Below are 12,500 nucleotides of genomic sequence, written 5' to 3'. Positions count from 1 at the left end.
GGTTCTGTAGTATCATCACATTTGCTTTGATAATTATACGCCTCGCTGCCCAAATCCCACAGCAACCCCTGAATATTAGCGAGATTGTTCCTCGCCCACGTTCCTCCCACTGCGCTCGGAGCGGTGGGAGTCTGATAGGTGTCTGATTAATGCCAGGAATCAGTCATTAGCCTGCCAGCCGCCCATCGCTGACTTTCCTCCTCGCTCACACGTGGGCTCCGTGTCCGGTCAGAACCACGACTGGGCTGTTCCGGCTTCCGCGGCCGGTGATGGATTCAGGCCAGTTAGTTCACTTTCTGGTCTCTGACGTTTATGTCAATTACGGCGCACGCTGCCTCGAAGTGACCACTAAGGGAGGAAGCTGCTGCTGCTGCAGTGCCGGCTGCCAGAAGCTGTCAGGGTCGACCCACCGCTCTCTGAACAGCGCTCCCTCTAGTCAAACTGAGTTCAGTGGCTGTAATTACCAGCCCGATGCATGCCAGCGATACATTAGAGGAATACAGGAAACACCGAGCAAGACGCTGCTCAGAATTCTAATTTTGAAAATGTTTATCTGCAAAAGTTCCAGCAAAGACGTTTGTAGTAACTTACCGAACATGCACCTGAATGCAGGAGGGTTGACGGCCGACGGAGACGGAGCAAATGAGGACAACCTGCAGGCAAAAGAGAGAATCGACTGGTTGATGAGGGCAGTGATGAAACAGATTCCATGGGTCTTCAGCTGGAACATAAATATCGGTGACCTGTCCAGGCTGCAGAGGCCTGTCTATTAATCACGAGAACAGTTTGGCTTCATGTCCTGGTACCGTAGTGACACAGTGTATGTTTTCTCCCATCTTAATAAAATGGAGAGAGAAACGACTGCAGATGTGCACAGAGATACATAATATACACGACTGTCTGTGTGGGGGTTATGTGAGGAGACAGACAGGAAGTCAGAACTCAAATTCAGCCACTGTCCAACTATCTGTTAAACTGTGAAGGCACCCAAACATTTACTGCTGTGTAAGTGATTAATGACTTGACACAGCAGATAAACAGGTTTATCCCAATGACACTGAGGAAGAGGTTTCAGAAAGATGCACCTCAAAGGTTTCTGCTACAGCAGCTTATATGAAATGTCCAAATCAAGTTCATGCACAATCAGTAAACTATTCACACAGACAATCAAAAACTGCTGAAATGCATGAAGCAGGAAAGTCCGGTTTGGATCGGCCAGTCCATAATATAACAAATACTCCTCCAACAGAGACAATCTGGTAAAGTGCATGGTGTCTATGAGGTGGCGTCCAGCCAGGAGCTCTGGGGCCCAATGGAGAATGCTCAATGAGGAGAAAGAAAGGATTCGTTGGAGCCGCTGGTCATTTGTGAGGACACAATATGAGGCTCACTGGACGTATAGTACAGAAGGAACTGAGGCCGAACAGGTGAGTTTAAACAGAGTGAGACCTCGCAGTGGAAACCATGAAACATGTACGAGATTGAGTCAAATGTCCCTCACGCAGCTCATTAGCCTGAACAACGCTGTACACCTGCTCTTCATGTTTCATATCAAATGAATCAAGGTGATGCAAGCCAGTGTTTATTACAGAAATAAATGAAGACTGACATCAGACAGCAGGTGATTCTTCATTTCACAAAGCCCAAGACAACAAAGTCAAACAAGGGTAAAGTCAAACGTCAACTGATGCTGATCTTGATGCGTTTCTCTGCCTTTTGTAAGTCAATTATGCTTAACTTGAGTTGCAGGACGTGGAATGAGATTGATTTTGACTCCCCTGTTAGTGTGGAAATGTCAAAGCAGACGGGATGACAGGTTCACAAACCTCTGTCCAACACATGCGTAACGAGAGTTTGTGACCTTTCATGGCTTTGTCTTTAATGGATCGGGTGAATGAGCAAAAAGCAGCGACTTGTGTCCTGGTCGGTATTTTAGAGGTTTGAAGGTCACATCATGTCTAAAGCTGTTCAGCCTAGATTTGATTCACAACCTTCCACTTCTCAGCTGCACATCTGCCAGTGCTGAGCTTATACCACTAATGAAGCTGAGAAGAAAAAGGTGCAGGAGTTCTACATTTATAAGATGAAGCCTTGGAGTCACAGCTCTGTCTGCAGTTCATACTGTAGAACAGCTGTGTTCACATTCAACACACAAATGATCTGAGATCAGAAAGGCTTCATACATTTGAGGTTGCTGAAAGCGTCCAATCGCATCAACTTCAGCTGATGACACTCTTCAGCCTAAGGGTTTGGTGATGATATTAATTTGAGTGATTTTTAAGTGTGGTGACTTGCAGCCCTCTGGTATCACTTTGCTTTCTTATCACTCGTGTGTGTAATTTGTCCCATTAGGATTCCGTCCCAGCTATTGTTGCAGGTGGATGCTTCCTTCCACTTTTCACACAGAAAGAAGATAAGAAGTTTGGAAGCGCTTCATCTCTATTTTCAAACACTCTCCTGGCTCCTAAGTGCTCAGTGAACAATCAAGATCCTCGCTTGATAGCGTCTCCCTAGCCTGGATTTATCTTGATTACTATCCAAAAGCTTGTTTTTCTAATGGGAGTTGAAATTAATTTTTATGCCCATGTGAAGTGGTGTGAAGTGTAAAATGTGCAGGTTTGTTGTCTATAGACAGAAATAAGAATTAAAAAATAAGAGTAGAAAATATATGAATAGATCTTCAGACATATGTATCACACATTCAACAGAAGATCAACCTGTGGGGAATGAATGACATTTTGTAAAAATACTATAATAAAAGTAACGGGAATTAGATACTGTTGGGTTTTTAGAAGGTTGTAGCTTTGAATATAACCTTACAAAGAATACAAATGTGTCATCTATACTTGAAACTAAACTAAAATCTAATTTGTTTATATCCTTCTTTTGGCAGATAAATAGAAAGTTAAGTAAATTTGCAAGTTACTGATTCAGTTTTCTATTTCATTAAATAGACATTTCCAACTTTTTGTAAGTAAAGTGAATTTGTGGATGGGACATTTGTGAGCGATCCAGATCACGGCCACGTTTGGACTTTGTTACATTAGACATGTTCAGGCTTGTTTCACTGATCAAGTAAATAACATGCTGCTACTCAAACACTGGGAACCAATTTGTTTTCAACAACTCATTTACAAAAGACTGTGCCGTATTAAAGATCCAGTGTAAAACACTCATACAAATAAAACTTAGTGAAATACTGAAGGGAAGAAGAACAGGTCCAGTAAAATGTTCTTGCCTGAGACCCAGTGAACTAAAACCAATAAGCAGAGTGTCAAAGCTGACCTTTCATACTTCTGTATTTTTACTATATCTATATATATATCAGCTCTATGTATGTCTATTAGAGCAAAGGTGCTGTAAAATGCCATACTCATTAGAGTTATGTAATTTAGCACCTTTCATGTAGTCGCAGCATTATAGTTTTAATCATCGCTCACTCACAAATCCATTCCATATAAGAGTACATATTGAACTACTGTATAGTGGAGCTTTTGTTGTACAATTCAAACTCTATAAAAATATGCAACGTTTTCAGTCCAAGATCTGATTTTACTCCACACAGTTGTAGTTTGAAACCCGCACAGGAAGCTAGAGTCAGTACTGACACATGGTCTACGTCTCAGCCCATATTCATCCATTGGAGGTCGGTTCGGTCCGGCCCGGTCTGTGTGTCTGCACGGTGCTGCCCGGTCCAGCGTCGTCACACAGTCAGGCAGCTCATACAGAAGCTGTGACCTCTAGTGTTTGACCAGGCCTGCGTGTCCTCCTCGCTCACTGGCAGCTGGAACAGGCTCAACAACCCCCCATGAACCAGTGCAGAGATCAGATGAGGTGCAGTTCTTGCTTTTACTGGGCAATGAAAAAGAATCATGAACAAATGTCTGAAATGCTAATTCTAAGGAGGATTTTCTCTCACTGGGTGCACTTCGTCCTGGACCTCAGCACTTAACTTGCTGGTTTTGATTTTAGCGTCTAATCAGTGGCTGATTTATCTTTGTCATCACACTTGAACTAAACCAACTGCAGCTACAATCACTGGATCGAACACCAGCTTCCCTCTAGAGCTGATTTGGCAAATTAAGCCTTTAGAAAGTTATGAACATTTCTCAGACCATAAAGGTGCCGACTGTTTGCTTTCTTGCATCGATAAGAGCCATTCACACGGAGGTCAGAGGTCAATCACAGCCACCAGAACTCACCAGGCTGATAAACAGGCACATAAATTCAACAATAGGTGGCCGTTAGCACTTAAAGCCAACGCAGCTCCTCAGATATCTAATCCCAATACTGCTCGAGTAAACAGGAAGCTGAACTGTTGAGCAGACACAGGTTTTAAACACCACAAATGGACCATTAATAACTATGAAACAATAATTATTCAGTACATCTAATCACTATTAAACTCAGTGTCACCAAAAAATGTTCTGATTAGTTCCCTGATACTTGTGTAGATAATAAAGCATTAAACCGACTGTGCTGTTCCAAACATGGGTCTTATTCCTGTATTATTTTTTCTGTCAAAGATTTGCTCCTTATGAGAAACACGGCCGTGCTGATTTTCTGTAGAGTTGTTCAGACTTCGCAGATGCCAGAGCAGATCTTCTCATTAAACCCCTTTCAGTCCTGCATCTTAACTTAGCCATGTGGCCAGGTGCATTTCCAAGATGGCAGCAAAGCGTTTTCTTTTCGCAGGAACAGATGTATGTGGTGCTTTGGGAGAACTGGCCCATAACGCTGCTAGAACAGCCGCCATTTTCCGACGAAAAAGTCTATAAAAAAGCTAAATCGCTGTTTAATCTTCTGCCATATGTCACTCAGTGCATCAGCAGAGCAACTTACACTGTGGCTCAACAAATAGTGATTGGATCTGTTGCAATTCACTGTAGCAAAGCTCAGGTAGCAACAAATATGGGTCATGACACATACGTCACTGAAAGGTCAACAAGACAACAAATATGGCACATCTCAAGAAAAACAATATTTCAGATGACGACAAAAACTTAGCAAAGAGCAAAACGAGTGCAGGAAACGGAGTAACACGACATCAGGGTGAAATCCACTGAGTCACTGTTTCACTTCAACAACACCTCGAGCCTCGTTTTTGCTCAGAAATTAATACATTTCCGGTTGTTTTCAAGCCTGAATGCTCCTTTGTAGGTGACATCATGCTGAGTCCTTTGTAGCGTTGCCGTTGGGTTTAGGTTAAACAACAGTGGCGAGGGTTGCGACTAATAATAGACGTGACTAGATTACACACTGAAATAAAATAAAGCAATGAAGCAGCGTAAGAAACACGACTGTTCATCCTTGTGTCATCTGACTTTCCTTTTCAAACCTTAGATTCTACCCCCCACAGTCATGACAGAAGCCCCTCCCCACAGCTCAGCCCCCCTCCCTTCATTTCTCCTCCACTCCGTTGCCTTCGCTCCACAACAGGACTGTCACGAATCCGTGTCCAGAGGGAGTCGGTTGCGAGACCTCAGGCCATATGCTACAATAGAGAGGAGGGGGTGGGTGAGGAGAACAGCTATGTTAGCGAGAGCAGGAGGAGACAAGCAGGAGAGCAATTAGAGGAAGTGTTGGGAGGGTGAAGAAATGACTAAAGGGAAGCAGCGTGAGAAGCAGAGCCAGTTTTTAAATATAAAGTCTGGTTTTAGGAAAGAAATCCAATAAATAAATGACTCCTTGAAGATTTAAAATCCAAGCGAAACGTCTTTTTATGTGCAGTTTTATTTCACACATTCTGCCTCAAACACAGACATCAGTTTCCCTGATGCTTTAGGGGAACCTAAAAAACCACAAGCGGAGCATGATCATGGAATGACGGCGGTCACGGCTGCATGGAAAACGCGTGACGCGTGAAAAGGCAGCGTGACGCGCGACAAACATGCGGCCGCGGAGGCAGAAATAGACGCGCGTTGATCGCAGGCATGGACGTAACTAACAGCTGACTTCAGGCCGTTCATCTCCATCTCCTCCTCTTCCTCCTCGGAGCTGTTGGCTCCATCACCGCTTTCTATTTTCCCACTGCATTAAATGGTTACGTGCTCAAGAGAACGTTTCAGAAGCTTCACATTCACCGCATTTTGTTTTACAGTTAAAACAAAGGACAAACGTCTCTCGTGTTTCTCACAAAAGGTAGAAACGCACATGAAAGATACAAAGATCTGAATTCTAATTTTTGAGGCAGCGCCTCCCTCCACGTCCCTTTTTCTCTCCAGTGTTTGTCCTTTCTCCATCATCTACACATTTCAATGTATTGTGTTCAAATCAGTCCAATCGCTGTTCCCCCTGCGGCCCCAAGAAGCAGCCAGACTTTCATCTCTCTGACGAAGTCATTAGCGCTGCTGGGCTGCCAACAGGGCAGCAAAAGTCATAACAACAGCAGCACTCCAACACACACGCAGACACACAAACAGGCCTGCTGCATCTACTCCAACTCCAGTCAAACCAATGGCTGCGAAACACATTCATAAACATGTGCACACACTCGCTGTGCACACCAGCATGCGGCATAACCGCATACAGTGACCTTGTTGCCTGGTAACAAAACTTACTTTGCAAAACATAATTTCTTTCAACTCAGTGATGAAAACATGGGGCGATGCGCACGAAAACGAAGCCGAGAGAGGAGGAGGATAAAGAGATAAAGCAAAATATATGGAAATGAGAGACCAGTAAATGAGCACAGTATGGGCCGAAATATGAAACGATTCCAGTGAGCATCCTGAGGTCTGCTTTAAGGCTCAGAAAGGTTGATAGATGAAGAAACTGAAAGTCTGATGAAGACCATACAAATCCACACAAAGTACGTAGTAAACACACCTGAGATTTAAAGGGGATCCATAGAATGTTCCCTGTTGGTCATTGTTACACACACACGCACGCACGCACACGCACGCACGCACACGCACGCACGCACGCACACCTACACGCACGCACACACACCTACATGCACGCACGCACACACACACACACACACACCTACACGCACGCACACACGCACGCACACACCTACACACACACACACACACACACACACACTTACATGCACGCACGCACACACACACACCTACATGCACGCACGCACACACACACACACACACCTACACGCACGCACACACACACACACACACACACACACACACAGCCACAGATACAAACAACTCAGACACACACACAGGCACACACACCTACATGCACGCACACACGCACACACGCACACACAGCTACAGATACAAACAACTCAGACACACACACACACACACACACAGCCACAGATACAAACAACTCAGACACACACATGCACGCACACACAGCTACAGATACAAACAACTCAGACACACACACGCACACACATCACACACCACAGATGAATGAATAGTTCTTAGTGAGTTTTGTTTTCTGGCAGCTCTATAGACTGTGATTGATTCCTTCCTAAAACAGATTACAGTTATACAATTATACTATTTCATCGATTTTGTTTCGTCTTTGTGCCAAATGTGCAAAAAAATTCAATCTACAGTATTTCACCCTACTCCCACATTCACACACAGACACAAACCAGCCAAGATAACTGTCCACAACAAGTGAGTTTACTGAAGGCAACTTTTGAAGTGGATGGAATCTCATTGTTGTAGTAATTATTATTAGTATTTATATGTTAAAACTCAATAGTAATTATCATCCTGTTCTGTGCTGACCGGCCAAATGTTCCCACTAAACCTAAACGTCCCTGCTTATCGAGGAGCAGATATTGGGTCCTCACAAGGTGAGAAGTGCCAGAACACACACACACATTAACTAGATGGACCCAGTGCTGAGAAGCAGCCAGATGTAGTGGAGCACAGCTGAAGCCTTGCTGTTAGAAAGTAATTCTCCAGAGCCGGTCTGAGCCCCGGGGCCAGGCGACCTCTCCACCACCCGCCTTTTCCATCATGACCCTGTTACTCTCCAGGGCCAGCGCTCTTTGATCCGGGCCGAGCTTCCAGGCTCGCTAATTGGCTATTTGGCACCAAAGATGACTTTTAATTTATTTGGACGGGTGTTAATTGGAAGTCTTTGGGAAGCAACAACTCACAAGCTCAACCTGGAAAACCAGGGGGAAGAGAAGCGTGAGGGAGTGAATAATAATCATGTGGATGGTGTTGCTGTGAAGGGCAGCAGGAAGAATAGAGGCAACGCATCCACCTTCCTGTTAAAGTGCCACAGAGCAGTTCTTTTCATTTATTTGCTGCTGCTTCACTTTGTAAGTGCAAAGTTTGAACTGCTATAGTTATAGGCTTTACTTACTGAAACCTGACATTCTACAACTCTGCACTGAGCTCTGGTACAGTACACACGCTTTCACTCCACAGAAACATTCCTGATTTCTATATAGAAGAGGAAATCACAAAAAGATAAGACACATGAGATGAACACAAAGGTGGAGAAAGAACAAGGATACAGTGATTACAGCAGATGAAGGCGAGAACATGGATGTGAAAGGAAGACGGGGTGGAAGTGGCTCAAAAAGTAACGTGTGTGTGTGTGTGTGTGTGTGTGTGTGTGTGTGTGTGTGTGTGTGTGTGTGTGTGTGTGTGTGTGTGTGCGTGCGTGTGCGTGCGTGCGTGTGCGTGTGTATGGAAGGCCAATCAGTCCGTATCAAACTATTCATGCGCTTGATCTGGGCATAAGCATGCGCAAAAAGCATGCGTAAGACACACAGAACGCCCGTAAATTACGCGCGATTACATTAACGGGTGAAAAATACGCATGTAATGTAATAAAGACAAGCGTAAAAAACAGGTGTCTCGTTGCTGTCTCAAAGCATGCGTAATTTACGTTTGCTTGGCAGGACATTGCAGGCGTAAAATACGCCCGTTCGGCTGCAAAACAGCATGCGTAAAAAACGCTTGCTCGGTTGGACTAAGTTGCGTTTACTCGAAATCGGAGAAACTACGGTCCCGCCGCAATACACTGAGGATTGAGTGCTTCTTCAAGTCATTTGCGGTACATCCACAAACTATTGTACCAGGACTATTGCGAAGACAACACGCAAAGTACAACTAGTTTAATAGGATTTTTGTTTTGTACATTTTGATTGGCGAAGCTGGTTTTTCCCTCAGTTATTTGAGGTCAGTAAAGTACCTCCAGACTCGAGCTACGGGATGACTCGGAAACCAGAGAAACCCTCGTACCTGCGTTGAATGCGACATACATTAGGCTCATTCACCAAAACAGTTCGTTTCACAGTCTAAAACGAACATTCACAGATTTATTGGGTAATTAATTATGAAATATCCACAACCAGACTCATACATTCCCAGAGCAAACAGTGATTATTATTGGTAAAACAGTGATTATTGGAATTTAAATCCAAGCTACTATGTTTTTTTATTGTTGGTATCCATCACTCAAATCTAAGTCAAAAATCTAAATCAAATCCTTCTAACTGCACTTTTGCTTTCACTGGTTTTTCCAAAGACCACTAAATTATTTTTATTCCGCTATGTGCTGTCATAACATCTAGCACTTGTGTCCTAATGGCAATTATTTCACTCAGAAAAGTTTGTTATACAGCTTTTGTAGCTGTTTTACAGCCTCTCATCCACAGTGTTGCCTGTTCGAGTCCTCATCCTGCAAATAGTTTGTAGGTTGACTAGGAACAACGAAAAAAAATTAGAACGTTTTACCAGGACCATGAGTAAGACGTGTCATGTCAGCAATAATGTCTCAATTATCATACACAATTCTATCAAAGGCAAAAAACCAAAAGGCCACCCCCTCCAGTCCATCATCTCCAGCCTGACTGAATACAGGACTACAGGCCTGTCGCCCTGACGTCTGTGGTCATGAAGACGAACAGGATCCTATTTTTGTATTTTAGCTCACTCCTGGAATATTCCACCACAAACTGACCCGCTCACCGTCCCCAAACCCACGTGCCAGTGGATCAGGAGCTTCCTGACTGACAGGAGGCAGCAGGTGAGGCTGGGCAGCATCCGCACCATCAGCACTGGCGCACCACAGGGATGTGTCCTCTCCCCACTGCTCTTCTCCCTCTATGTTCTGTCATAATATCTAGCACTTGTGTCCTATTGGCAATTATTTCACTCAAAAAAGGTCTGTCATCCAGCTTTTGTAGCCGTTTCATAGCCTCTCATCCACAGCTGACACGATAGCTGAACTTTGACCTTTGACAACTCCTATTCCTCAAAATGTTACATCACTTTTCCTTCACAGTTCTACTTACTGCTTCATGGACGACTACCACAGCAAATATCAAATATATTTACTGTATAGTTTTGGAGCAAAAGTGTCTGACCATCTTTAACTCTACTTAATACCTCATGGATTCCTACCACAGCAAATATCAACTTATTTTACTGTATAGCTTTGAAGTAATATATAAATAAACTAGTGTACAGTAAATTCAATTGACATCAATAGCTGGAATTTGACCTTCCATAAAATGAGTTCCTCACATTGGTACATCATCATTACTTTACAGTTCTACTAAGTACTTCATGGTCTACTACCAAAGCAAATATCAACCTATTTTGCATTCATAAACTATTGTACAGTAATTAGCATTACAACCAATAGCTGATCCTCTGTGCCTCACTATCACCTTCTCCCCACAATATGATGTAGTTTCACACAAGAAAAGTGGTACGTTGCGCAGAGTTTACAGTAAAATTAGTTATTACCCATTGGCAAGACATAATCTACTACCCCAGTAGATTATATATTACTAATCTAATAATTTTAGTAACATGATTTATTCAAAATCAAAGTTTCTTAATTGGTTGTCTGTTTACTTACCATGTGACAGTGGATCGACACTTTACTCTTAAAATGTACAGTGAAATGAGCTTATACTTTGTGTAGTAGTATATGAAGTACTAAGTAGAACTATGAGGCAACTTCGATGGAATCCAGTCTCTAAATTGGCAGAATTTATTTAATTAAAGGGTCAAGTTTGGTCATTGACTTAAATTTATTTAACTATACGAAAACTTAGTAATGTATTACTCCAAAAATATACAGTAAAAGTAACGGATATTTGCTGTAGTAGAACAGGAGTTATCAAAGGGCAAAGTTCAGCTACTGGTGTCAGTTGAACTTACTGAATGATACTTTATGCATTATTTAAAAACTATGCAGTAAAATAAGTTGATATTTCCTGTGGTAGTAGTCTATAAAGTACTAGGTAGTGATGTCCCAATTTGAGTAATTTATTCAAATCCAAGATTTAGAAAAAGAGGCAAATTGCCTCTTTATATTTTCCGTTAGTGAATATATTTAGACATTCACTGTAAATTCTGTAATTTCTTAAATTTAATTCATTTCCTTGCAACATTTATCTTAATATCGCCCCAGATGCTCCTAAAAGTGAGAGTCTCGGCTTTTCTCAGTGATCGCAACAGTTACCGTAACTATAGCACGAATCGCGCACCTTGAATATAGCGACGGCTCATTTGACCACGGAAAAGTAAACGGCGGTTCATTTGACCGTGGTGACACACCGGAGCAAACGGCAACTGTAGCTTGTTTGATCCTTTCGGTAATTAATCTTACTGCATCTATTTATGACAATGAGTAGCACATGTGTACAGCGAGCGGCGCTACAATAAGTATAGTGAATTTTACTGTCTTGTCGTCTGCGTTAGATTAAAGATTATGACACAATAAAAAAGTGCTACCACTAGCATCATAATGGCTCAGAGAACTTTCCTTTTACGATGCAAACAAATCGTTAATGAGTGTACTCGACTTCTACAAGGGGACAGTCCACCAGATGACGCATTTCAAACAGTTCTAACAAGGTAAGAAAGTCCTAGGCTATTCTGTTCATTATCATTATCATGCACTAACTGTGGTCAAGCTAACACGCTATTCGCAGATTCGCTACTGGGTGCACAAAAATGTACTCAGATTTTTACAGTACTACTGCAGAAGCGTTGCATACATGCATACATTAACAATTTATTAATTGTTATAAGTTCTTAAAGTGGTATTGTCATGTCAGTAGTTATAGCATGCTTTGCAACAAAAAAGAACAAACATATATACAGTATATATGTTTACTGTATGTGCATGATAAGGGTAAATCCGTCCTGTTTAATATATACATTTTTTCACATATTTCAGAATGGAAACCCTTAAACGCTGTCTGGAATGCTCAAGAGGGAGGTTGATGGATGCAACAGCAGTACAAGACATCCTTGAAAACATTGAGAAATATACTCAGGAGGTCAAGGAAATGCAACAGGGGGCTCAACAAGGTACTAACGCAGACTGACAAGTGAAATCTTGTTTTTCAGGCCTTTATAATTACAAAAGACTAACTGCATACTACATGCTAATTCATTACCTATTTGTTTAATTATGTGGGAATTACACTCATCAACACATGGAGGTGTGTGTTTACGCAGAACTGTTATGAAGGTGTCGTTATGTAAGTTTTGCTTTGTTCAGCAGCTGTTCGGTTGCTTTATCAATAATTGTTAAAA

At 42.4% G+C, this 12,500-nt stretch overlaps 1 protein-coding gene and 1 long non-coding RNA gene across 5 annotated transcripts in view; one reads left to right on the top strand and one right to left on the bottom strand.

Annotated features, from left to right (window-relative positions):
* LOC114861057 (protein phosphatase 1 regulatory subunit 29-like) overlaps positions 1-12,500 on the bottom strand; it is a 134,802-nt gene that overhangs the window by 57,829 nt on the left and 64,473 nt on the right. For 3 of the 4 annotated variants that reach the window (XM_029160046.3, XM_055506773.1, XM_055506772.1), the window contains one exon: positions 592-653. The exons of the other annotated variant lie outside the window; for it this stretch is intronic. The gene's annotated coding sequence lies outside the window, so the exon portion shown is untranslated. The remainder of the gene's footprint in view (positions 1-591; positions 654-12,500) is intronic. 4 annotated transcript variants of the gene reach the window in all.
* Positions 10,717-12,500, top strand: part of LOC114861438 (uncharacterized) — a 2,531-nt gene continuing 747 nt past the window's right edge. The window contains exons 1-2 of the long non-coding RNA XR_003786790.3: positions 10,717-11,813; positions 12,139-12,272. This is a non-coding gene — a long non-coding RNA (uncharacterized LOC114861438). The remainder of the gene's footprint in view (positions 11,814-12,138; positions 12,273-12,500) is intronic.

The sequence above is a fragment of the Betta splendens genome, chromosome 1, assembly GCF_900634795.4.
Source record: "Betta splendens chromosome 1, fBetSpl5.4, whole genome shotgun sequence".
In the NCBI taxonomy this organism is placed as follows: Eukaryota; Metazoa; Chordata; class Actinopteri; order Anabantiformes; family Osphronemidae; genus Betta; species Betta splendens.
The sequence above is the reverse complement of the archived record's forward strand: the minus strand, read 5'-3'. Positions and strand labels throughout refer to the sequence as shown.